General features: G+C 40.3%; 1 long non-coding RNA gene across 2 annotated transcripts in view; it reads right to left on the bottom strand.

Moving 5' to 3' along the window:
• LOC135320561 (uncharacterized) overlaps positions 1 to 27,511 on the bottom strand; it is a 56,890-nt gene that overhangs the window by 9,979 nt on the left and 19,400 nt on the right. For both annotated transcript variants that reach the window (XR_010379740.1, XR_010379741.1), the window contains exons 2-5: positions 24,576 to 24,761; positions 23,609 to 23,816; positions 22,630 to 22,689; positions 21,879 to 22,099 (exon numbers count right to left, since the gene is read on the bottom strand). This is a non-coding gene — a long non-coding RNA (uncharacterized LOC135320561). The remainder of the gene's footprint in view (positions 1 to 21,878; positions 22,100 to 22,629; positions 22,690 to 23,608; positions 23,817 to 24,575; positions 24,762 to 27,511) is intronic.

Below are 27,511 nucleotides of genomic sequence, written 5' to 3'. Positions count from 1 at the left end.
TGCCATTTGCAGTAACATGAATGGACCTGGAGAATGTCATTCTAAGAGAAGTAAGCCAGAAAGAGAAAGAAAAATACCATATGAGATCGCTCATATGTGGAATCTTAAAAAAAAAAAGAAAGAGAAACTTATCTACAGAGCAGAAACAGACACAGAGACATAGAAACCAAACTATGGTTACCAGAGTGGAGACGGTGTGGGAAGGGATAACTTGTGAGTTCAAGGTTTGCAGATACTGATTATGTATAGAATAAACAGCAAGTTTATACTGTATAGTACAGGGAAATATGTTTAATATCTTATAGTAACTTATGTTGAAAAAGAATATGAAAATGAATACATGTATATTCCTATATAACTGAAGTGTTGTGCTGTAAACAAGAAACTGATGCAACATTATAAACTGACTAGACTTCAATGAAACTATTTTTAAATAGACCAAAACCAAAAATAGGAAAAGAAAAAAGATATTATTAAACCAAAAGAATAAATTACTGTTTCAGGCTACAACATGGATGAACCTTAAAAAAGTATGCTGAAGTAATCCAGACACAAAAGGACAAATACTGCCCTTTTAGGTGAAGTGTATCTAAGTGTTCATTGTACTACTCCTGTAAATTTTCCGGAAGTTTGAAGTCTATTAAATTAAAAATAAAGTGTATTATTCATTAAAAATCTAAAACGATCCCTCACAGGAGGGCTTTAAATAATAAATGAAGAAATGCATGTAAATCTCCTGGAACAACACTTTGCACGTCCACAGACAGTCACTGCTGTCACTGCCACTCAGAGGTTGGTACCAGCGCTGATGAGAGCTGCCTCCACTCGCTGCCCTGCAGAAAGTTGTGAGGGCCTGGGGTCTGACAGGCAGGGTGACCTGGAACCTGAGTCAGACACAGCAATGCCCCAGACTCTGTGTTACCCAACTTTCTTATACAAGCTGCTACATGTAACATAAACACGCTAGAGGGATGTATCTTACAACATAGGCAATACAGTCAATGTTTTACAATAACTATAAATGGAGCAACTATTGTACACCTGAAACATATATTGTAAATCAGCTATACCTTTTGAAAAAATTAAAAAATAATGTAAAAATATTATAACTTTAATATCAGTCCAGTTTTTAAGTAACTACTAAACAGCTTAGAATGTATAAAAGCATTTAAGTGTGATGTTTATTTACATATTTATTTACTTTCAGCCTCCTGCTAAAAGAGAATTTAAACAATTTTTTAAACACAGCTTAACAACAATAACAACAAAAAGACAAAAGTGAGAGTGAAAAGAAAATGGAGATTCAATACTTAAATGAAACCAGGGGGAGGTAAAGTCATAAAAATGGATGCCATGAAGTCAGGGTAAGTGTTAAAGGCCGACTAGAAATTCAGCTGTAAGATTTTTGGCAGCTAAAGCAAAAAGAAAAAGATGAAGGGGCGGGTGGTAGAGCTCAGTGTTAGAGCGTGTGTATAGCATACACAGGGTCTGGGTTCAAGCCCCAGGGCCTCCACTAACAGATAAATACACCTAATTACCTACCCCCCCAAAAAGAGCCCCAAAGAAAATAAAAAGAGAAATTTGTTTCCTAAAAAACCCTGATATTAAATTTAGATTAAATACTTAAAAAAAAAAAAGAAAAATAGAAACAAATGAGTGACACAAGCGATAATGCCCGTGAGATAAATCTGCGGTGCAGCTGGCAGGTCCCCATGTCCCACGTGGGAAAATCTGAAACATCTTTCACACCACCCAGAGTCATCCTCAGCCTACACCACCCCTCCCCCTGTTAAATGCAGGAGCACAGCCAGGGCCGGGCCTTTGTTCTCTCTGTGTCATCACAGTGAGACAGGATGGAAGGGGGCAGAGCACAGCCATTCAAGGAAGGCCAAAGCAATTAACATCAAAATGGTGAAGGATTCAACCCCCAATAGACCTTGAGGCTCAGGATGAAGAGATTTAAGTTCTAGCAGATCTTGAGCTTCATTACACACCCGTTGTAATAGTAACATGGTGAATAACAAGCCCCCAGGCACCATGGCAGTCCCAAGGCTAGACAAAAATGGTCAAAGGGTGGGAAATGGCCAACTCCCTGTGAATTCCAGCCCCTTGCCCTTAGGCTGGTCCTTCTACTTATTAGCATATGAAACCACCAAGCCCATGAATACAAGCAACACAGCACTGCCTAGGGGTCACACCTCTCTCTCCCGTTTCAGAGAAGGCCCACACTCTGTGGAGTGTGTACCTACTTTTAATCTGAGCATCAAACCCCCACACATCGTGGAATATCTCTTGCCTTTCAACAAATCTCTCTGAATAAATCTACCTTTACTCAACAGTGGCTTGCCCTTGAATACTTTCCTGCATGAAGCCAAGTACCCACATCTGGCAGGGCACACCCAAGGGGCTCAACCAAAGCCTGGGACACAGCCCTTCTCATGCCCCACTTATTTTTTCTAGTATCAACAGGACTGGGTTGTGAAGGGAGCTCTAAGGCCCCGGCTAAGGGACAGAAGCAGCCCCAAGGGCTCGAATTGGTGGGCAGCCTCTCCCCCAGCAGGGGCCCTGGGGTCTGCCCGGTTCTCTATGTTTCTTTGTTGTGCTGACTCCCCAGCCACAGAGCGTTCTCCCTAGGCCTGTCCCCACAAAACCCTTCTCTCCAAAATACAAGCACATCATGTCACAGTCCTCTTGTTCAACCAGGAAATGTTCAGCCCACTATTTCCCTCCCCAGTAAAGTACCTAACTGTCCTCCCTCCCATCCCACCACTTCTTTCTTTGTGACAACTCTGCACTCTCCACCCACCATCCTGAACGCAGGTGCCTTGCTGGCTGGGACCGAGATGTTTCAGTCTTACACAGCCTGCGTCCTTTCACTTTCCCCTTTCTACCTTAAAAAGCCTTTCCTGAGTCTCCCACCCATCTGATTCTGAACTTCACAAAGTGCTGACTTTACGGTCACTATGTGCATACATCCCAGGTTTTGACTAGGTTTCCTTCACAAGATCAACATTAAGGCGCTGCATCAAGAAGTTTAAAGAGGCTATTCTTACATCTGAGCGGAGGAGCCTGCATAAAATTTAAATGGCTTTGAATAGACTGTTAACCAGGGACAGAGAGGTCGCAGGTCCTAGTCAACAGTGTCATGAGGCAAAATGTTCTTCAAAGGCTCAGAGTGGCTTCTGAACACGGAGTCGGCAGGGAGGAGGTGACAGGCAGTGAGTGGAGTGTGTGACAGAGCTTACGCTCCCCCAGCTGGGGAAGAATTGAATTTTTTTCTAGTTTTCCAAACAATTTCTTACTACCTTTTTCTCCTACTGTCACATACCATTTCCTACGAATTAAGAAAATCAATATCAGTCATTTGGGCCACTTGGGAGAAGCTACACGATGCCATTCACAGGGCTGGGGCATGACAGCCACGCCAGTCTAGGTTGAAAGACCAGTGGGGGTATTTTCACGGTAATCACGGGCATGCAGCAAACTCCCCAGCTTCAATGACCTCATCTCAAAGTTGGGGCCAATAAAACTACCAAGCAAAGTGCGTGATGATTATGGCCAACATCTGTTTACTAGGTAAGTGCCCATGACAGCTGCCGCTTAATGGGGAATGAGTATGACTAACGAGGCCCAGTCTACCTGGTCACACGTGCCCTGCCTTCCTGCCTTTGTGCAGCAGCAGAGCTTGTTTAGCTGAGATGAATGCCCCCAGAGCAGCCCCGACGGGTAAGCTCCCAGCGCTGCACGGCGAGGTCTGTTCCTTTCCTTCTCAGAGCTGATCACAGTTTGCAGTCATCTGTTTTTATGTTTATCCATTTTGTAACTGCCTCCACCCCGGAGTTTTGCTCAAGCAGCACAGGGCCAGGTATGTCTTCCTCCCTGCTGGATATTCTGGGCTGGGAGATAGCCGAGCACACATCTGGCTCAGGTGCTGAAAGGAGAGGGCAGAAGGCCCAGGGGCCTATGCTGAACTGAGGCCCCTGCACCCAAAATTATGGTCTGACTTTGGGCAAATTACACAGTCTTCTTTACCCTGAGATTCCTCATCTGTCCATGAAAATAACTGCCCATGGCACACAGATTTACCAAAAGGAAATAACCAAATTCACAACCTATTCAAGGGGCTACCAGTGCATCCTCAACAGACAAATGCTGCCTTTACGACTCTGACAGACGCGAAGCGGGACGTCCACACACAGTGAACACTGCTAAGTGCCAGTGTGTTAAGTGCTTCATGTGTGCTATAATACTCTTTACAACTTACAACAATCCCAGGTAGAAACCAATATTATCATGCCCATTTCACAGATTCACCAACAGGTTAGGAGAGGTTACATTCTAGTCCAAGGCCCCATGGTGAGGAAATGGCGATTTAAACCTGAATCTGGGCCCAGGCCTGGGATCCATCTCTCTCCCATCCACCTGACCACTTGCCTATGAAATCCACCTGTCCAATACACAAGTTTGCAGCCGGCCAGCTCTTGAATGCAATGTTTGCCAAAGTTTCTCAATGTTCATTAATTACCATATACTGTTCTCAGGAACCACTACAGAAAAGAAAGGTGGGCTTACGTCCCTGCCCACAAAGAAAAGGAATTCTGCCTTCTCCTGTAATGTGCAGAACACCTTCCCTACACCACCAAATCCTTTTGTATGCTTCCTCCATGTTTATGTTTGCACACGGCTTATTAAAGTAGAAGGTACCTGCAGTAATTCCATCTCGGTTGCTTTCCAAGTTTGCAGATTATCCATAATCATTCTGTGACCGAAAATACTACAGTGTGAATGAAAATACTGCAACCATGTAAGTAAACAAAGAATGCTGAAACCAAATCATCAGTGGCTGCCAACACACCCCAGTGAAGACAGGCCTGCAGCCCAGCCACTACAGCCACTCACAACGGTGCCCTCTGAGCAGACTCAGAATAAGAAAGGACAGGATACTTGCCCTAGATAGCTAGGTGCTTGTCTAAAGAATGAATTCAGTGAGTCAAAATGTTTGCTTCCTCCCATACATGGAAAAGCACTAAATTCTTGAATTTGAGATACCTGGCTTTCTTTAGATAACAAGCAATCTTTTATTGTTCCAACAACCTTGTCTTTGTTGTAAAGCTCCTATATATCCTAGCTCCTCCTCAACCACTTGGGAACAGTCCCTCCGAGCGATCTGAGAGTCTGTCATCCCGGCTCGAGTCCTCCCGCCAAATAAAACATAACTCTTAACTTTTAGGCTGCACATGTATTTCAGTCAAAAGTTTTGGACACCAGGAAGGGACCCAGAGCAGACTTCTCTCCAGCTGAACTCTCAGAGTTACCGGAGCCTTGGTACCAGCATTGGCACTTTGTGCCCATCTGCCTCCTTGGGGAATCCAGATGAATTTGGGTGAGTCTCTCCTGGTTCTCGGATCTCCCAAATTGGTTGATGATCCTGAGTTTTATTTTGTGGTGTATCCAGGTACCTGGCCCTCCAGTTGAAAGATACTGGGGGGGAATAACCCACCCAGTGGAGACATACTGGGTGGGGCCTGGTTGAAAGATAACAGGAAACACCCACCTTGAGGAGACGTCTGAAGTGGGGCTGGTGGAAACATACCAGGAAAATACTCACCCAGTGAAAACGTCCTGAGTGGGTCCCAGTTGTAAGACACTGGGTTCAGGACTAAGTGGTTAGGTAAGAGGCTGGTCTAATGTTGTCCTCGATTTGGTTACCTCCATTGAATTTTTCGGAATAGAAGTAAAACTCTTATGAGGAACCTTTCAACTCCAAAAATGGGACCCTCCTCCTGGCTGGTAACAGCTTTCTTGGGTGATGGAGAAAATTACAGGAATGGTAGAGGCAAAGACTTCATGCCATAGTGTTGTCCCTGTGGGAAATCTTACCAGCAATTTTATTCTGGGAACCCGACCTTACAATGGGAAATAGAACTTTCAAAAAAAAATTAAAAAAAAAAAAACACAGAACAGAAAAGAAAAAGAAATGACAGATTGCCAGCCTCCAACTAATACACTAGCCAGGTTTATATACGTAGAAAACTCACAACATTCATTAGGAATTAGAAAAAATAACTCACCCTGAAAGTAACTAACCAGGCCTGATAAAATATTTTTTGGAATTCTGAACTTATAAGAACAAAATCCCATTTAGGGGGAACTTGGATTTCTCTTCCTGTGTCCTTGAAATGTAAATGTTTTATCTTTCTCTGGGTGTTTTATGTGTGTGTATGTATGTATATATGTGTTTCTTTTTTTTTAAACGACACCTTGGACTCTGTCATACAAAAGGTACAAGTATTGTGTACATATTGTGGCCACGCAAATAAATTGGGATTCTCAAAAATCCTTTGATTGTACCAATTTTCAGATATTTTGCCATCTTAACCGTTGTTCCATCAGCCTGGACCACAAAGGCTTTTAGCTTTTGGAAAGTAAACTTTTGAATTTTATTTAAGCAACACCCCCACTGTCATGTGGAAAAGCCTCTTCATCTTATTGGTTTAAAATCACTTTATATATATATATATAAATTGATGGCCATATGATGGATCCTTTAATTTGGGAAAACTTTTAAATTGGTGAAAGTTGAAAGAGCTCTCATTATAAACAGCCGTTTTATTGGTACCTATTAAAATCAAGTTTAAAGGTAGAAAAATGTATCTAATGGTTAACCTAAGAAATTAGTTAAAAAAAAAAAAAACTGGTTTGAAAACCTACATTTGTGTTTTTCCTTTCCGATCAATGGTTTTAGGGATGCTAATAAATACTTAGAATAATTAATGTTAATTAGGCTGAATAACTGGAAAAAGGATTGTAAAAATGTCAAAAAAGATAAAGATAAGGGGCTTATCCCAAATGGATAAATATTTTTATATGGTTATTTTGAATGAGATAAATAAAATGGACATTTTTGGATTTAGATACAAGGTTTTGATACTACACTATGTAAAGTAAAAAAAAAAGGGCCAAAGAGATCACCTACTCCCCCCCAACATTAAAGTTCAAACAAGTCCGCTTTAGCACAGTTTAAAATATATGTATTTATAGAGCTAAAAAAATACATATTTATATACTGAAATACTTGATCAATGATTGGGACAACAGACCTATTAATCAAATTGAAAATTGAGAAGGGCCTAAGTTCTTTGGCTGAAACTTGGGAATCCCAGAGACTTTTCTATATAATTAGATACAATGCACACACACACACAAAAAAGCTTCTGACACTCCTTCTAGAAATAGGAATTACTGATTAAACCTAATAAATATAAAAATTAAAGGTAAGAGATTTAATAAAATTGAGATAAAGTTTGTAAAATTGGTATATTAAATGGGCTTTATATAAAACATTTGCTTAATTATATTGTGGGATAGATATATTTCAATGGAAAAACGCTTCCCCTTCTTGGTATTATAAGGCTGGGCACATATCTGTCCCTTAGAAAATATTAATTGAACAAAGTAAAGGAAACCAATAGAGTTTCGTGAGCCTTCCAATATAACGTAAAATTAAAAACTAATATTCAGTGGCTAATAGACAATAAAGTAAGAGGTTTACCCTGGGTTTAACTTATAACCCAAGGAAAAGAGACCTCACTAAATACCTTATGCAAGCTTTGGAAGACATGCTAAAGTAAATCTTAAAGTTTTAAAACATGGAATTCTTTGTTTACAGCTCTTCTCACTGATACAAAAAAAAGCCAATTAAGGAGATACAATTGGATCTGCGTGACAGAGCAGTTCTCTGGGGAACTGGAAGCGTCTGTCTTTGTCTTGCAGATCAGAAATATAAATACAGCAAACAGTGACCTAGAATGAGCCTAATTAGCTCAACGAGATAATACTTAAGGCCAAGAAATTTTTGGCATTTTAGAACTCATAACTCTGACGTGTCCTTCAGCATTTGTCAAGAAATCTTAAATGTCGGTTTCATAAATAGTAAGCCTTAGTGATTTGAGCAAGCAAATTCAGCTTACTCCAACTATTATTATACCTATCTTATAAGTAAGTTTTAAAGTGAACCTATGAGATCTCTAGCTTTTGTCTGTTTATAAGCCTGCGTACACATTATAGATGTGAGATATTTCTACAGCTGAAAAAAAAAATCAAAGTCAAAGATCTCTGCTTATTTGATGTAAAAAAAAATAAGAGCTTACAAATTAAGTATTTTTAAAATAAAAACTGACCAAATTGACTTTCAGCGTTACGTGAACTGGAAAATATTCAATATTAAGATTACACTTGGTATTGTTTAGTTTAAGTATGTTCTAATTAATATAGACATCTTTAAAGTCATCAATATTAAGTACAATACCTTTACTGTACCTAGTTTTAATGAAAGTCAAATAAGATCCTGTTATATCTGTTGCAGAATTGTCAAGAAAAAAATAGTAATGTGGTGTAGTAAAATTTTAAGTAAATTAAATGCAAATGAGATGAGAGCTTTGGGTAAATTTTTAAAATATATTTTTAAAATGTATGGTTAAGATACTCTCTAAATATTTGGTATCTTTAAATTCTAGAGTTGTGCTAAATTGAGTTAAATGATAGGAGTTTATTAAATAGCTATGACACTTTCAGATAAAATAAGATTGTAATATGAATTATTTAACATTTAACTTACCCTTACAGAGAAAGTAAAGGTGTTTAGAAATATTAATAAATGGTTGGTGCTACCCTGAAATAATCTCTATTATTAAGGGTATAATCTCAGTATCCTAGGAAAGTAAGATAAATGTGTAAAGGAAGATATATGAATGTAATTATATTTTGTTAATAAAAAATAGTGACTTTCTTCTGAAGCTGGTTACTTCTGAATGGAAGAGAAAATAAAGGACACACTAATGTGAGTATAGAAAGCTGTGGAACGCTTGTGGAAGAGGAACCCTGAGGAAAGGGTTTTGTACGTTGTCGGAATTGTCTAAGTTTAGAATCAACTTGGGCAAAGTAAATGAATCTTAGAAGTAATCTGGTACAAGACTAGATTTGGTTTTCTCTCTGTTAAGATGACAAAATTTTCTAAAAATGTTAATCCACTTTCAATAACAAATTGTAAAGCTTCTTATACCACATAACTGACCTGTTCTGCTTTTACCTTTAACGTATTTTCTTGTTAATGAAAAAGAACTACTTTACAGTGATCTATATGTTTATCTGACCAAGTGTTCTGAAAACTTTTAAAAAGCTCCCCAAATATCAATTTCTAATTAAAGTTCTTTTAATCTCCAGTTAAGTTTGGGATGCTACAGAGGGCCCCTGAAACATCCCAAAGAGAGATTTTAAAGTAGTAAGTTTCATTTGGCATGTTAAATAACATGGTATTGTCAAATGAATAATAGATCTTCCTAGGTTATATTGTATGAGAAAATATTATTAATATAGATATTCTAGAAATTATATGGATTCCCTAAAATTCTGGTATATCTGAAATGTTACCAGTCATAATTCTAGTTATAGTGACCAGCTTTCTTTATCGATTATAGTGTAACGTTGTTTAACCATGCTTTTAAATCACTTGTCATTTATATACAGTTAATTGTTTCCTTCTGATGATTTTGCAAATTGCTTTCTCTTCAAGGAGATTTATTGATTTCAAATGAATTTCAAATTATAGCACTGAACTAAACTGGGTAAGTAATTTTAAAGGTCTAATGGATACTCTGAGTAAAAGAATTAGTTACATGGGACTGAGTAAACTGGTGAATATGGTTATAATTTTTGATTTTGTCTGAAATACTACTGGCTTTTAACCTGTTTCCCAGACATAAAGAAACTCTTCTCCTCAAGCTAGTTATGTTTCACAGAAATTTGATAAATTATACTTATGTACGCAGACTTGGAACAGTTATCTTTTCTCTCTATCTGATCCCTTAAGAGACTAAAAACTCTAAGGTCCCCAGTGGCTCTATCAGACAAATGAGGAAGATCATCTCCTAACAGATATAGCAATCTCAAAGTATTTTAAGGATTTTAAAGAGAAAAGAATTTACCTAAATCTGTAAGGCAGAAATCCATGACAAGCCCTTGACGAGGCATTCTGGGCCTAAGAAAACCTTATTAACATTCTACCCTGAGAGTCCTTATTAAAAGTTCCAACACAGCCAATTTAAAAAAAGCCTATATAATCAAATAATCAGACTTAGCTTGTAAATAAATTAATCTTGATTTGACTATATTTGAGAAAACTGAGGGTAACTTTAGAGAGAAAAAAGATTATATTTTAGTGGATATTAATTTCTAGTTTTGTTGATTGAGGTCTATATTTACTTAGACATTTCCCAGATCATTCCTTGCTGTTATGTCACATTGCTGTAAAGTTTAATTGAATTATGAAAAGAACACTCTAGGTTTGTTTCTGAGGCTCAGTAATCTATCCTTGGTAAAGATCCAATGCCCCATGACCAGAAGCCAGGGGAATATACATACTGGTACAGGCATGACTTAAAGAACTGTCTCCAACCTGAATGGAAGGACCCTTTATCAGGTACTCTTAACAAGACCATACACACCAAAGCTGAAGGAAATGGACTTTCAGATTCATTTCCTATCAGAAACAGCCCCTGCAGGCACTGGCCTATAGAGCACTGCTCACCTTAAAACAATGCCCAAATGGAGAAGAATCTACCAGGTCAGGATGAGAAGAAGTCAACATCTGAAGAAGACTGCAGACCCAAGACACAGAACCAGGCCTGTATGCCAATTACTTTGATAATTTCTCCTACCTTTGATTATGAACTACTCCAGCTGCTAAGTTTATGGTAAATTACCTATGTCTAGTACTTCTGTGTTACCTTGGTGGGTTTCCCTACTCCAAGGCTCTAACTAGATAGCCCTCAGAAACGTTATTCTAAAAAGAAATTATAGTTCTGTTTAGGCCACTATTGATCTTACAAGGTGGGAGACCTCACCTGGCCAATTAATACCTGCTCTGACCCTGACCATAAATATGAAATTTCGCATAAGATCACTCAAACTCAATCAGGAACACAAGGAAAATTTTAACCCAAAAATATAACTTCTCGACTATTAAATTCTTACTCATGACTTTATAAACGTTACTAGCTGAATTAATTATATTCTATCTATATAATAAAATTGTTGTCTGTTACATTTCCCAAGTGTAACTAGGCCTACAAAATTGATGATGGCTAAACATCTTGAAGGAATAGATAAAATTTATAACTCTGTGTAAAATAATTGTAATAGTGTGATTCTAGTTATGGTAATGAGCAACGAAGGGTAAACAATTCCTGGATCATAATAGACTAGTAAGACAGGCGATCCAGAGAACTTTTAGTATCAACAGGGTCTGATAAAAAACTAACACCTTGAATGGCAGCTCAGAAGATACTTCACCTGAACTAGGAATGAGCCATCCTAGCACCCTGGGACAAAATTGGTCATGAAACGTCTCTCAAAATATTGGTCGAATTTAGGACCAAGGGGGAGCACTGTGAATGAAAGTACTACAATGTGAAAGAAAATACTGCAACCATGTCAGTAAACAAAGAATCCTGAAGCCAAGCCATCAGCAGACACTGCCACACCCCACCGAGTACAGGCCTGCAGCCCAGCCTCTCAGCCACTCATATTGGTGCCCTCTGAGCAGACTCAGAATAAGAAAGGACAGGATACTTGCCCTATATAGCTAGGTGCTTGTTAAAGTATGAATTCAGTGAGTCCAAATGTTTGCTTCCTCCCATACATAGAAAACCACTAAATACTTGAACTTGAGATACCTGGCTTTCTTTAGATAACAAGCAATCTTTTATTGTTCCAACTACCTGGTCTTTGTTGTAAAGCTCCTGTATATCCTAGCTCTTCCCATACCTCTTGGGAGCAGTTCCTCAGAGTGATCTGAGAGGCTGTCATCCCGGCTTGAGTCCTCCCGCCAAATGAAACACAACTCTTAATTTTAGGCTGAACGTTTATTTCAATCAACTCCCAGAATAGACACAACTCATCACTTCTGTAATGGAATACACTGGATCAGTAACCAAAAGCGTGTTCCAGTCCTGAAAAACTACTGGTTCCTCTTTCTTCCTGTCATTATACAGTCCCACCAGAACTCATTACTTTGCTGTCTGCTCATCTGGTAACCAAACTCAGAGAAGAGTCAACTCAGCAGACTGCCCTACTGGGGAGAACAGCCGGCAAAAGCACTGTGGGTTGCCTGCCCTCCCGCACGCTCTGCTGACCCCTAGTGTCCTCCGTGGAGACCAGAGCAACAGAGCTGTTCCCAACAACTGCAAAGTCCCACACGTTAAGAAAATCATTTTATTTTATACGATATTTTACGTATATACCCATCTCTGAAAACAGCTTTGCCAGAAGCCCAAATCTTCAACATTAATCAGCAAAGGCAAATCCGGTCCCTAAGTGAATACAAGTTTTAAGACGATGCTAAGGCCTCCAAAGTTCTCTCCACGACCATCAATCAAACTGCCTGCAGGTCTGCAGCTGCAGGCGGCAACATGTCTGCTTTTAAAGCAAACCCATCCTGCCCTCGGGTGCTACAATGTCCCTCTACGCCCTCCCATCTCAGGGTAAGAGCAGCCGCTGCAGAACCTCACAGGGCAGCACTGACAGGACTGGACACAGAGGATCAGAGCTAAACTAAGCCTTCTGATGACACTAGCTTGTCACTGTGTCACTTTACAGATGAAGATATATATAGAGAGAACTGGGGTGATCTTGCTCAAAGTCACACAGCTAATAAGTGGCAAAGTCTATAACTCTGCTCCTCCCTCCGGCGTGACGCCCCAGCTGGGATGCCCACAGGGTTCTCTCGTGCCTGCCTGACCAGTCCTTTCCTGTCACTCATAACCCACCACAGGGTCTGAACCTAGCCTGCCTTTTCAGCATCTTTTACCTCCAGTCTCTCAGGAACAAGGCTGCTCGGGCCACTGTATGACTTCCGGCTTCCCAAACCCTCCGTGCTCAGGGTGGTCTTGCCTGTGCATCCAGCACCCTGCTCAGAGGCTCTTCCTCCCCTGCAGGAGGACGTTTCCACTCTCTGTAGGGACACCCCCTCAGGGAAACCCTCTTCTCGCCCTCAGCACAGCAGGTGTCCCAGGCCACATCACGAGCTGCCCCATTAGGACTGTGGGTGCCCAGGTTTGCCAGTCAGACCAGAAGCCTCAGAGCAAGGGATTATGCCCGGGTCTCCCTGCAAACCTACTGCCCGCCTAACAGTCCCCAGCCAACAGGTCACCTGGAAGTCACAGCAAGTGCCCCACCCAATCCAGAAGTCTCTTCATTTACCAGCACCGCTGAAGACTGGTTTCCAACCTTTGGTCAGTTTTGCACAAAAAGGCACCTTCCACTGTGAACCGGGGGGGAGTTTTGCTTATGCAACTCACCCTTACTGGAAACGTCAAGGGAAACCAAAAGGCCTTTTCTCGACAATTTTTTGATGACAACCTCCCACCCACAATACTCAAATGTTCAAGAGAATTGGGTCCACGTGATTTTGTTTTCCTTACGCTGTGGCTCAAAACACTGCAGGTTTCTTTCTCTTTTGAGGGTATTTGTACTAAGTTTATAGGCTTTAATCTGCTTTTGTCTCACTCTTCAGTATCCCTAGCAGTTGCCACTTCTTACTCCCTTCAGCAGCCTCCCTCCCAACATCAAGTCTAGGAAATCAGCTGTGATGAGGGGCCCAGGGGCAGTCACAGAAGATGCAACTAAGGCACAGAGAGGCGACATAATTTGCCCAAGGTGATCAGCTTCAACCCCTAACAGTGTGTGTCACGTCCCTCTGTTTAACTCTTATGCTAAGCAAGTTAACTTTTTGTAGATTATAGTTATAAACAGATGAGGTATCAAAATATACACAAGGACACACATCAAATCTAAGATGTTGATTAACTCCACTATTTTGTTTCTATTTATTTTATTTCTCTTAAAAAATTAAGAACCTCTGCAGTCAATAATGCAAAATGTTACTGGGTTTTAAATCCAAAATATAGAGGTGTTAAGTGTGTCATTGCTCATCCTTATTTGTATGTTCACAAGACAGAATGATTTGAAAGACTCTCTCCCCTCCCCCTACTCACTACTGGATCTCACCAGAGCTCCCAGTCCACACATCTAACAGCCTTTCATTTACCCACAGCTGAACTCATCAGATTTTCCCCAGAATTCCCTCTGCAGGTTTCCCTCATCACAGCACAGCAGGACTATCATTTACCTCATTAATCCACCCAGAAACCTGGGCCTTACTCCATTCTAACTTCACAGACAGCATTCATCCTTTCTTATTTACCATCGAAACATGTCTTCAATCTGTTCGCTTTAACACACTAACCGTCTCACCGCTCAAGTGGAAGCCACCAACACTGCACTCCTGGACTCACGAGTCTCCCAAGTGGCCCTAAAGCCGCTCTCCCCTACTTGAGACAAATGGGATTGTGTCACTCCCGCGCTTTTAGGACTCTTTTCAAACCCACTCTTCTTAGAAGAAACTCCCAGTTCTTCACCTGGTGAAGGTCTTTGCCGTCAAACTGTCAGCTCAGGAAGGGCAGGACACGCCCTCTCCCCTTGGCCCCACCCTCTGGCAGAGCATCAGCATGGGAGGACCTGCTGAGCTACACCAGCCTGTATTCTAAACCTGGTCTTGATTTCTGAGCAAACTGCTTCACTTATCCATACAAATCCAAGGTAGATTAGAAAGATTTTAGATGTTGAGCTAGACTATTGATTTGGGGATTTTGCACTAGCAACCTGCAAGTACATGTTCTAATGATTCTGTCTTCTAAAAACCACACCCAGATTTAAGTAGTACTTGTGGAATGTCTTCGGAGTAAAAGGGACTGTACTTTTACAGACTTTATATTTTATAACATGAACAAACCGGACAGGGTCACAAATGGAACTGCCTCACAAGTGACAGAAGACAGGTGAGAGGCATATAGCAACAAGTCACAAAGATGGTAAGAGAAACGTTGATTCTCCAAACCCCCAAAAAATTTTTGAAAGAACCGAAAACTCTGAATTTTGAAAGTAAAACACTATCATATAAAGAAATAAAATAAATAATCCTCTTCATCAGTGTTTCAAGATCTGACTGCAGAATTTTTAGCAGGCCATACTGAATCCTAGCACAGAAAAATCAGATGGACTAGTGGTGAGTAATTTCCAGGGAAACGGCAGCAATTCCTCCACTTGTAAGAGGACACACACTCAATTGTCGAAGGTGATTTTAAACCACATTCTGGAGAAATTCAGAAGATTCAGGCACCGATTCTAGATAGTGATGACACGGAAGGACGGGTTGGATGCATGCTTCTAACTGAGTCACCGGCATTCTTACACTGCAGGGGGAAACGGAGGCTCTCAGTTATGAGCAGAGATGTTCCTGTCATGTCTCCCAGGCCGTGCCTCGGGGACTCAGTGCCCTGCAGCAGCCTGGCCCCAGGCGAGGACCCGCAGCGTGGCCCACTCAACCAGGAGGGGCACTGTGCTTGAGAAAGCCCATCCCCGATGGGAGAAAGAGGGGCTGGTGGGGTTGTGTGTACCTATAAATGATCATAGAAATACACCTGCATACATTCATTTGATACAATTAATATTAGCAGGCTATTTAACAAAATTTCAATTGTCAGTGTTAATTTTACCATTCCTTTCCTCTTGTCCCCTGCACTCTGAGACAGGCTTAGGCTCTCTCACACCTGCAGCTCTGATGCAATATTTGTGAAGTCATTTTACTTTGCTGCAAGTGTCCTCGCTCCCCGTGTCGCTGTGACTGTCGTCTCTTAACAGAGTCAAATGTCTTCCTGGATCTCTCCCTGATTTCCCTGCTCCTGCTTCTCAGATCCTGAGATAAAGAACAAGTGAAGACACATGACTAGAAAAGGCACTGTGGACTTGACCAAAGTCCTCAGTGACCCCCTAGGTGAGTGCTGCCCACCCCTTACCTTCGATTCTCAACGTTCTGCCCAGGGTGACATCCAGACAGGAAAGAGTCTTGGGCCCAATTAAAAGCTGTGAGGCTTGGGTGCAGGGAAAGGTGCAGGAGCTGGTTCTGGAGCCGGGCCCCTCCCCACCTCTGCTACTCTCTCTCCCAAGGCCCTGCCCCCAAGCCCCCAGGCTCCCTGATCTTCTGTCCTCTTCTACACTACTCCAAGCCCTTTTCCCCTTCCTTTATTCCCTGATTATCCCCAGCTGTAGTGATTTTTTATTACAGCATCTAAAAAAATTTCCTACAGCTGAAAAAGAAGTCTCCAGAGGTCAATACCCACATGGTGGTTCCTGAAGAGAGCCCCTGGTTAGGGGGACCCTCACCAACACTCACAGGGCATCAGACATGTTGCAGGGTCGACCACCCACAACAAGAGTTTGCTGTGACCCCTATGCCCGCACAGCATCCCTGTTCACAAAACTGTAGTTGGGCCACTTATCCGTTATTAAGAAGCAAAAGTAAAAAAATTGCTCATGTTTCTTACTAAAATTATCTATGAGGTGGAAAAAGAAATTGTAATAGAAAAGAACAAATTTGACTCCATGTTAGATGTGTTCATTTGGCTTTAAACCTGTACCCTGTTTTCTAGGCTAAGACTTGTTATCTCTGCACCTTTTGTAAAAGAAAGTTGCCTTTAGCCTGAAATATCCAGGAGGGCCTATTCTGCGGGCTCTGATCTTTAAGGATGTTAGCTCTTCTACACTTATGTAGAGATGGCAAGTTGCAAAATAAAAATAAACTTTGTTTTTTTTGAGGTTTTACAGGGGCGCCATGATTTGACCCACATGGACACCTGCAAGAACAAAGGATTCCAAGGAAATCAATTCGTACAGCAAGAAGTTTGCAACAACCAACCACACCCCCACCACTTTTTAGTATAAAAGGAGACTGAATTCTGACTTGGGGAAGAGAGTTCTCCTGGATATCAGTATGCCATCTTCTGAGTCTGCCAGCTTTTCAAATAAAGTCACTACTCCTTACTCCAAAAGCTCATCTCCTGATTTATTGGCCTGTCATGCAGCAAGCAGAACGAGTTTGGACTTGGTAAATAAATGACTGCATTAGAGGTAGTATGTCTCCACTGTTTCCTCATTTCCAGTATGTCACAACCAATCAATTTTATATGCTGTTTAAGAACACGACCAAAAAACCTATTATTTGGAATTGATTCCATGGAAATAAAATTATTTCTACTCCTTCAAAACTCTGTTCTTTTCTATTTTATTTTGTTTTGCTTATTGAAAAGAAAATAAAAGTCAAATCATTTTATTTCACATATTTTTTATAGCTACATATTGTAAATACTACAAAGATATTTAAATTGCAATAAAAATTGTTCATATATTAGTATAAAGATATATACACAATCAAAGCAGAGTAGGAAAGGAGTGGATATTTACTAAAAATCCACTGCACATCCAGTCTTTTACAAGCATATCCTGGAATATAAGCTCTATTATCCAGGGGTCCACCACCCCCATTCTCACTGCCGAGTCCCATAGTAATCAACCTCCAAAGCACCAGCATAGAACCACGTGATCACTATTTTAGGTATAAATGAGGGAATTAGCTCATTCAATTCTAAAACTGAAACCTTAAAATAAATACTGAACTTATTTACAAACAAAGAAAATTGGACACAAAAAAGTACAGTTTCTCCCCCAAGTCACAAAGATAATTACTGGTAAAGGCAATATTTGAACTCATCTGCCTGATTCTAAAAACTAAGGTGGAAATCCCCTTCGACTGTGGAGGTCCAGCAGCACAGCCTATCACCCTATCTTTGTTCAGATCTAGCATTAGACAGCCTGAGACAGCACCCCATTCCTATGGAACTCGAGGGCAAACGATAACAATAAGGATTTTATATTCAGTAGTTTCTTGGTCTCATTTATATAAAGTGTCAGCAGGTCAGCAGAAAACTCTGGGAAATATGAGTGGGTCCAGAGCTTTTTGCTGATAAGAAACAATCTATCAGGACAGAGTGACCTTCCCATGAGAGGCCTCATGGACATAAACTAAAGGCAGCTGAGCAATGAAAACTAGCAAGACCATGGAACTCAAGCAAGAAAGATCCCTGCCATCCCCCACCCAGTTGCCTTTTCACCCACATGGACAAGATGGCAGAAGACCCAGGTTCTTGTCCAAGTTACACCATCATGGATTCTCACCCATAAAAAGTTATGACTCTATGCTGTCTTAAGCCCTTTCCAACTCAAATATGATGACACCAATATCTCAGCAGAATGTCTATGTCTTCACTTTCTCTCTTCTATTAGGATACTATATCTATGGCCAAAAAGCAGAAATCCAATTAAAAACACCATGCACGAAGGCTGGTGAAAGTCTGCGTAAGAGACTTTGTTCTCACGCTCAGTGAATGAAAACTCAGAAAAAGTGTTCCTTCACCCTCTGCAAGTGGGAGGTAGCCTGATTGTGTGTGTGTTTTTGTGCACGCGTGTGTGTGTGTAAATCAAATACAATGCATTCTGGGATGTGTACAGATTTTTTTTATGTTACTGTCATTTCATGAGGATGAGCCAACCTTTAAAGTAACTTGAATCTAGTGTTCTGAGAGAGTCCCAGGATCTTTTGATGGAGGAGGGGAAAGGGGAAAGGAAAGGAGGAAAGAAGTAAATGAAGCAAAGGAGTAAGAATACTACTAGGGAAAGGCAAGACTTTAATTTTGTTCCTACTTGCATCACACACAAATTAGGGACTGGCTTTCCCCCATGTCTCATCAAGCACTGAGTTGCAGAAGAAGAGGCGACAGCCCATTTCTCACTGAGATTGTGACTGTACATGGCATCTTATAGACACAAATTATTTACCCTGATCAAACACTCTAGCAGCAGGCCGTAATTCTCCTGTTTTGAGAGACAAGAAAACAGGAGTTCAAAGAGGATGTATAACTTGAGAAAAGTCAGAGGACCAGTAAACTAAAGAGGATGAATTCAAACTCAGATCTGAATGGAGAGTCTGATCTTCCCACTCCCAGGGCTGGAAAATCCTTAACAGACAGGCTTCCCAGCTCCCTGCATTGTTCCTGGCACCAAGCATTTCCCATGGCGATGGTATCCTGTTCTCACAGACACAGTGCTCTGTGCAGCCAATAACCTCCACTCGACCTTGATCATATATCTGCCTCACTCACCAGGCTTCTCCATACAGGCAGGAAAGCTGGCTTTCAAGTGCGTACAAAGCCACCCCTGTTCTTACCTGGGCTCTTCAGCGGCTTTTCCAGCATAAAGGCAGCCATGAAAGTGCTCACAGTTTGTACATGAGCCACACTACCTCTCTCCATCTGTCTCCCCACCTATACTACTTAGCTATGACCATTTTGAGAATCTTGGAAACAAATTTTTAAAAACAGAAAAGAAACTATTCTGTAACAAGTACTTAATACTTACAATTTTAAATGACAAATTACAAAGTGAGTATTTACAAATTGAATCTGCCTTCCTAGGTGTCAGTTTTAACAGTTAAAAAATATAATAGCAAAAAATTCTCACTTACAAAATTAACAAAAACTTCAACAATAATCTGGAATAAACTCAAAAACAATGCCCATGTTGTACATGGAGAAACACAGGACTGTACTGAGGGGTAAAGTAAGAAGTGTGAATGCAGAGACATCAACATATTGTATGGAGGAAAGCAGTTTTGTAAAGATGAACGTTCTCCTAAGAATAATTCAAAACTTACTAAAAATTCCCATGACAGCTCTTATCTGTTTTTTTTTAACTTGAACAAAATATTTTGGAACTCTTCAGGAATAATAAACTCATAATACTAGACAAGAAAATTGGGGATGGAAAAAAGAATAAAAAAAATCGCACTGTCAGATATTAAATAAATTTTTACAATATGTAAGATATAGCACTGGAGTAAGAAAGTAAGACTGACAGAAATAAACCATGAGCTCAAAAAGAGACTCTAGTGTACATAAATATTTTGTACAGTTGGGATTTCAAATCAAAGAGCAAAGTATGAATTCAATAATTGTCTTGGGACAATCAGAGAATCACCTGGAAAAAACAAATTCTATTCCAGTCATAATGACCACAAGAAAAATTACAGATAGTGATGTAAATATTAGAAAGTACTAATAACAGCAAATACAAATCTTTGCTTATAGTAATTCAACTTCTCCTCACTATAAAAAGTAGTATTATCATCTCCATCTTAGAGATTAAAAAATCCTACAGAGGAGATATATACCATTAAAAGAAAATATTTCTAAGAATACTATCAAGGATAAAACCCAAAAAGAAGACATTTACTGTCTTAAGATTATTTTCGGCCACAACAAAAATAAACCTACTGAACAAAATGAAAGGCAAGAAATGACAAGAAAAAGCTCTGTGATACATGTTAATGAAGACAAGGGGTTAATGTTCATAACATACAAAGAGCTGTCACAAAGCAACAAGAAGTTCCCTCACTTAAATGTGTGCAAAAGACAAAAGGGATCATTCACCTTTTAAAAGTCAGATGGCTAATGAGTGAAAAATGCTCAATACCTCACTGGTCATCAAGTGCAAACTAAAACAATGAAAAAGCAATTTTGCTCATCATATTGGCAAATGTTTTTAAAAAATATTCTAGGTAGTGTCCATCTTTGAGAGAACAAACTGAGCGATCTTTTTGGAGGATGACGTGTCAATGGATATGTAAACTCTGAAAAATGTGTGTACACACAGACTGAACTCCATTTTAGGAATCGTTTCGCTTAGAAAAAAAATCAGTTCAAAAAGATGTACTCATCAGAGCATTTACACAGCACTGTTTACAATGGTGGGAAGAAAAGCTGAAGTGAAATCATATCCAGCGATAGAGAATTGGTTACATAAGTTATTCTACATCTTTTCATTCCCCGCAGGAGAAGGAATTTCTAGAGTCACTTGAAAGGAGCCTGTGATGTATGTAATTGTCACATCCAGGGACTAAATTTCCAGAAACCTTAACTAAAGGAATACTCATACAAGATCACAGGAATGTTTGTACAAGAAGGACGCCAGTCAAACACCCTTTCTGACAGTGGAAAATGGAGAAAACTTAAGTATCCACCATCAAGACAATGATGCGGTAAATGAAGGCGAGCTGTGGGCACTAAGGGGCAGGCGTTTTGGCATGGTCCAAGGCCTTGTCCACAGTACTCTCCCACCAAAGGTTTCCTTACACAAGAGACCAAATCTACTGCACATCAGGAGACCCCTCTACTCTATCTGAAAGGACCGGGTGAGTCTGGAGTGGGAGGACGTCTATGATATACACCTCAGTGAATAAACCGAGCTGCACAAAACATATAGTATGGCCTTATTTTTCAATAAAGCATATATACACACACACATACATAGATTTCTCATATACATGTATGTATGTATGTGTATATATATATGACAGGCATAAAGGTCATGAAATATATACACCACATTGTCAGCAGTTTTTACTCTCAGGAAAAAAAGGGGAAGGGATGTAAGGGCCTTTCGGTACCACCACAGTTCTCTTTTCAGTATTTCAGTTAAATATACTTGGAATTTAAAAGGTTATTTAAGTCCGAAGTAAAATGGACGTTGCCTCCACAAGACAGAATGCTATACTGGTCATTAAAAATCATGCCAGGGGAGAGAGAATACTGTAGAAAAAAGTGTAATAAGCCGAATGAAAAATGGAGGTCTCCACAAAGTAAACAGGCACAGAGTGCTCGCTCGTTTTTATGACAGACGTAATACACACTGATGAAAAGAACAGAAAATAGATGTTAAAGTGTTAATTATTATCTCTGAGTAGTGGGACCAGGATAGACCCTTTTGTCCCTTTTTTTAAGACTTATTATATTAAATACACATTATTTTTCATCTGAAAAAAGCATTTTTAGATGTCTAGTACCACACATTGAAAAAAATACACGAGTACTTACAGAAATAACTAGGAGACACGGCAGCAGCGTCACACAGTGTAGAACGGGCGATCCTGAATAACACTGCGCAGTTACATAAGGACCCACAAAGTGAGAGCACCTGCTGTCACAGGGCGTGGCCCCCTTCTATTTGTCAGTTGTGTCTTCAGGGCTGAGGCAGTTCTGAGCACGGCCAGTGTCAGTGCTGGTGTCTGGATGGATGCCACTGGAGGTGAGGGCACCTGCAAGCCGAGAGGAAGAACAGAAATCATCCTTTGCTTTTTCTGTCTTGTTTCTTTGTTACTTTTGAAGAGAGGTGTAAATAAGATAAACTAAATCTTCCCTACTAAAATTTCAGTAATGAAACCGTTTTTAAAGTGTTCACAACTTATATTCTTCCTATAACTGTCTTTTCAACAAAGCATCATATTTTTTAAATGTTAATTAACTCAGTTAATTAACTACCTGTTGAAACCTATTAAAGAACATGAAATGCACTATGTAAAATCACCACGCCTGCAGTGACTGGCACAGCTGTCTTGATAGCAGTGCAGTCAGCCCCCACCATCCCGCGGCCCTGAGCTCCTGATGCTGCTAAGAGAGCACGCTGCCACCTCAGATGGAGAGAAACGGTGAAAGCGTTTTCTGAAATCTACAGCACTGACAAAACATAACTGACAAATCCCAGGCTCCTTTGAGGCTGTCATTTTCTGTTTCTGGCCAACCCCCGTCAATGAGCAGAACCACCCCATTCCCGAGCCATGGGACTCACGTGGGAAGCAGTTTTGGAGAAATTTCCAGGTATAGAATGTAAAAAACTATACATAGATCTCTGAAAAAAGAAAAGATGCAATACTCTGATTTTGGAAGAAACTCAAAATATTCTCCTAAGCCTTAGTAGCTGGAAAGGCTGGGCATCTCCTAAGCCACTTATTTATTTCACAGCCAGTGAGCATCTCCCACAAACCCTGTTTCCCTGTGTCTGCTGGGAGCCTCAGGCACACTGTTGTTGTCGATCTTATAAGTCACAGGGCTAAGGCGTGTGTCTCACGCCTGCATCTCCCACACAGGCTCGCCTCCTAGCCTCACTGTCTGAACTTGGCCCCATTTCCTCACCTGTTTATTTGGTATCTGTTCTTCTGTAAGCTGCCTGAAATGCTTTTTGGAACATGTCAGAAGAATCAGTGGGTAGAGAAATGGACAGATGGACAGGTGAGAGTTGGGGAGACAGAGTGACTCCAAGAAAAGGGGAACAAAGAAAATTTCCTATGCAGAACCCTCTTCTAGTCAGGGAAGAAAACCACCACGGAGAAGTGTGAAGAGGCAGGTGGCTTAGGACTGTTTCCTGGATTCCATGAAAAGTCACACCAAGAGATGAGAGGGTAGAACTATAAATAATAAAAGAAAAAAGCATGCATGCTTGAAAAATATATCTACAATATGTACTTTCTAAAGAATAGATTCAAATCAGCACGGCCCAATAACACAATCCTTGGGTATTTACAGAAGTGAGAATCCCATCTCTAAACCACAAGGCATCCCTTCGGAGCACTAAGAGTCTACACGGGACGGTCATAAAGTTGTCACCGCAAAAGCGATGCTATCCTGCCCTTACGAGGAATGAGCAGCTGTGCTCGGGCTGCCCACGCGTGCCATTTACACCCCACAGCACCTCTACGGGAGAGGGACGCCTAGCGAGCCCCATCTCTGCAGGACAGAAAACAAGTCCAGGAGAGGCTAAGCCGACCTACCAGTTCTCCATCTCACAGGACTGGTCACTCCAGAGCAGGACTCGAACTCGGACCCACGTTTGTAACCGCAGTACTACCGTGATTTGTGTGCTTTTTGTGTGTATAATACATTTGTGTCCGGCATGAAAGGATATTTAACAAATGTTCGGTTGTCTTGTCTATCTCATTAGCTCACAATCTTTATATTTTTGAATTGTACTCTTTTCCCCTGGAGAAAGGAACGGAAAGAGCGAGGGTCAGAATGAGATGGGGCTCCATTCTTTATCTGTTACCACATCTCATCCAGTCCCCAACCAGGAAGAAGGAGCAAATGTTCTCTTCATCTTTAAAGAGAGAGCTCCACTGATGGTGACTTACTCAACTCCAAAACCAAGTCTGGGGGAAGGGCACAGACAGCAACCAGAGAAGTATCACCCGTAGGAAGGAGAAAAGAGATCAGGGGAGGGCTCAGGGGGTCAGCCTGATTTAATTTCAATGGATAATATAATACCACAGACTAAAAATACTAGCATGCAGTGAATTTGCTATTTCTTGACATCTAGCAAGTTTTCATAGCCCGCATGAAACATTATCGTGAACTAGTGAAAGGAAGAGTCCACACTCAGGGAAAATCAATGCCACAGGCAGGCTGAAACCCAGGTTGGAGGAAAGGAAGAGAAAAGGCATAGTTAAGAAGAGGGGAAAGTCTGGGAAAAAGACATCATCACAAGGACTCTCCAGCATCATCCAGCAATCATATAATCATTCATTCAAGAGAGAGTTACTTAGGTCCTATTTTGTGCAAGATTTTACACAGGGCAAAGCAAGAGTGCAGCGTCCATGGTGGCAGCAAGTGGCGGGGCTATAATACAATTCTGATCCTAGTACCTTGAACAATTGTACTCAGTATAAAGGCAAAAAAATAAGGTAAAATAATACTATGTAAACTCTACGCATGGTTGAAAAAAATTAAAGAAGACCTAAATACCTGGACAGACACACCACGCACATTCCTGGATCAGATGACAGCGCTCTTGGGATGGCAGTGCTCCCCAGAGCGATCTGTATACTCAACGTGGTCTCGATCACAATCCCAGCGGGCTCCTCTGCAGTAACTGACTAGCTGCTGCTACTATTCATATGGGAATTTGAGGGACTCAGTAACCAAAACGTACTTGAAAAAGAAGAAAAACATGAGAGGACTTGTAATTCTCAATTTCAAACCTTACAACTGTATCTCCAGGTGAGATTAGAGGCCATTTTTAAGTTATTACTGGGTTTATCCTTATTTTCAAAATTCTGTACAATGAATATACCTGTTAGAATAAGAAAAATAAAAAGTAAGATATCTTGTAAAACATGCACAGTGATTCATTCATTAGGAAAAAAATTATTTTAACTATAAAGAGGTAAACAAATATCTAGTGAAAAAGGACTACTTAAAAACAAGTGTGCATTTATAATTTTCATAAATTGAAAACTGAAAAGCACAAAAACATCAAGTTTCTAGGGAGACTAGTGAAACATATTAATAGTTATTTTCAAAAATTCTAATTGAACAATGAAAACTCAAGAAAGGGAAAATTGTGATTGACACCCAAGTGCAAACACATGGAGAGCAAAGGCCTAGAAATCACAGTTCCTTTAAATCTGCTTCTAACTCAATAGGAGAGGAAATTCCTCACTTAGGGGACAGTGGAATCCCATACATAAGACAGGATACACAGTACAAACTGCAGTAGTATCGGGAGTGAATTTCTTAGAATTCTAATGTTACAACATTGCTGAAAAACTATAAAAACACTGACAGATTAAAACACACAGTCATATATATTATATTGAAACATATGTAGTCTGCTCCCATGTTGCATAGAAATACAAACATATTTGTTCATTTATAGGCACTGATTACTTTATCACAGATAGAATATTTCAACTAAAACAAAAAATCAATAATACACTCCTCTTGACAAATCTACTTGATAAGTTACTCTGCTATGTAACCATAATGTGTTTAAGATAGATCTAAAATTAGTGAAAAATCTTTGTATGGTTTCTTGAATTGTTCTCAAAATTCCAAGCTTAATTTTCAAATAGATCTGAGCAGTATTTCTATATTATCTTTTCCCTTGTGAAATGAACAACACAGTCTGTTGTCAAAATTCTGTCCTTACAATGATTCACGAGCACCGTTTCCTAACAAAACTGCTGAACAGCAAGGCACTATCCAGACACTGTGACCAAATAAATGAAACACAAGGAAGACAGTGACCCTAACCTGGAGGGCTTATAATCTGTGTCAACAGCGGGTTTTTATTTGATTGGTTTGATTGGGTAGCAAAATAAAATCAATCAAGTACTTTCTGCTTTTAGCATTCTGTAAGTCATGACTGTTTTTAGTGTCATGATAAGGAAAGACTTAAGCATGACTTGATTAGGTCAACTAGCAACAATCATCACTGGAGAGTGAGTAATAAAGAAGTTAACTGATAGAAATGCTTCTGCCTACATGAGACCTAAAATAAATCTATACTGATATCCGAAAGGAAAATGAGGAGTTGAGGTCCCCAATGAGAAAACAAACAAGGAATCAAAAAAGGAAAGACGTTTTCATTAACGATTCCAGGCAGTAGTGGAGCATGGTGGTGAGGATCACAGATGTTTGGGACGAACATGAGTGCCTGAACTCCCACAGCACTGGGTAGCTGTGAAACTGATATTTCAGAGAAATTTTCTGCATCTCAGTCTTCTATCCATACACTGGGGACAACAACCGCACCCATCTCCTAGAACGGTCCTACGAATTAAGTTATTTTATATATAAAATTTTAAATAAAATACCTCAGATTTTAAATAATACCCCAAAAGCACAAGGAACAAAGAAAACAGAGATAAATTGGAGTTCATCAAAATTTAAAACTTTGCTTCAAAGGGCACCATCCAGAAAGTGAAAAAACAACACACAGAAGAAATTTTTTTCAAATCATTTATCTGATAAGGAATTTGTATCTATAAAAAAAACAAGTACCTCCTACAACTCAACAATAAAAAGGCAACTCAATTAAAAGGTGAATAAAGGATCTGAAATGGTATTTTTCAAGGAAAATATACAAATGGCCAATAAGCACAATGAAACGATGTTCAATATCATTAGCTGTAAGGGAAATCAAGTCAAACCCACTAGGAGAAACCGCTTCACACTCACAACAATAGGTTATAATAAAAAAAAGAGTAACAAGCACTAATAAGGACACAGAGGAAGCGGAGCGCGCAGCCCTTGCTGGTGAGGACGTAACACAGCATGGCCACTTTGGAAAACAGCCTGGCAGGTCCTCAGAGAGTTGAACATTTGGTTTCTGAATGACCCAGCAACTCTGCTGTCTGGGCACAAACGTAAGAGAACTGAAAACAAATGTCCACATAAAAACTCCTACAGGAATATTCATGGCGACACTACTCATCACAGCCAAAAAGCAGAAACAACCCAATTGCCTATCACCTGATGAATGGGTAAACAGTGGGGCCCAGCCATACAGTGGAATATTAGTCAGCAATAGCAAAGCATAGAGTACTGACCCAGGCAACAACGTGGACAAACTTTGATAACGTTACTCAGTGTGAAATAAGTCAGTCACAATAGACGGTTCCACCTACATGAAGTGACTCGATTTAAATGAAATGTCCAGCACAGGCAAATCCACAGAGAGAGAAGAGTGGCTCCTTGGGGCTGGGGGAGGATGGGGAAGATGGGAATGACTGCTTATGCATACGGGGCTTCCTGTTGGGGGAATGAAAATATTCTAAGATTAAATGGGATGCACAATTCTGGGCAAAGAGTAAAAACGACTGTATATTTAAATGGGTGAATTGTATTAAAACTGGTAAGAAAAAAAGCAACTCGGGCCAGTACCTTCCCTAGTAAAT

Source organism: Camelus dromedarius, unplaced genomic scaffold (assembly GCF_036321535.1).
Source record: "Camelus dromedarius isolate mCamDro1 unplaced genomic scaffold, mCamDro1.pat HAP1_SCAFFOLD_197, whole genome shotgun sequence".
NCBI lineage: Eukaryota > Metazoa > Chordata > Mammalia > Artiodactyla > Camelidae > Camelus > Camelus dromedarius.
This window is presented reverse-complemented; position numbering and strand designations above follow the sequence as displayed.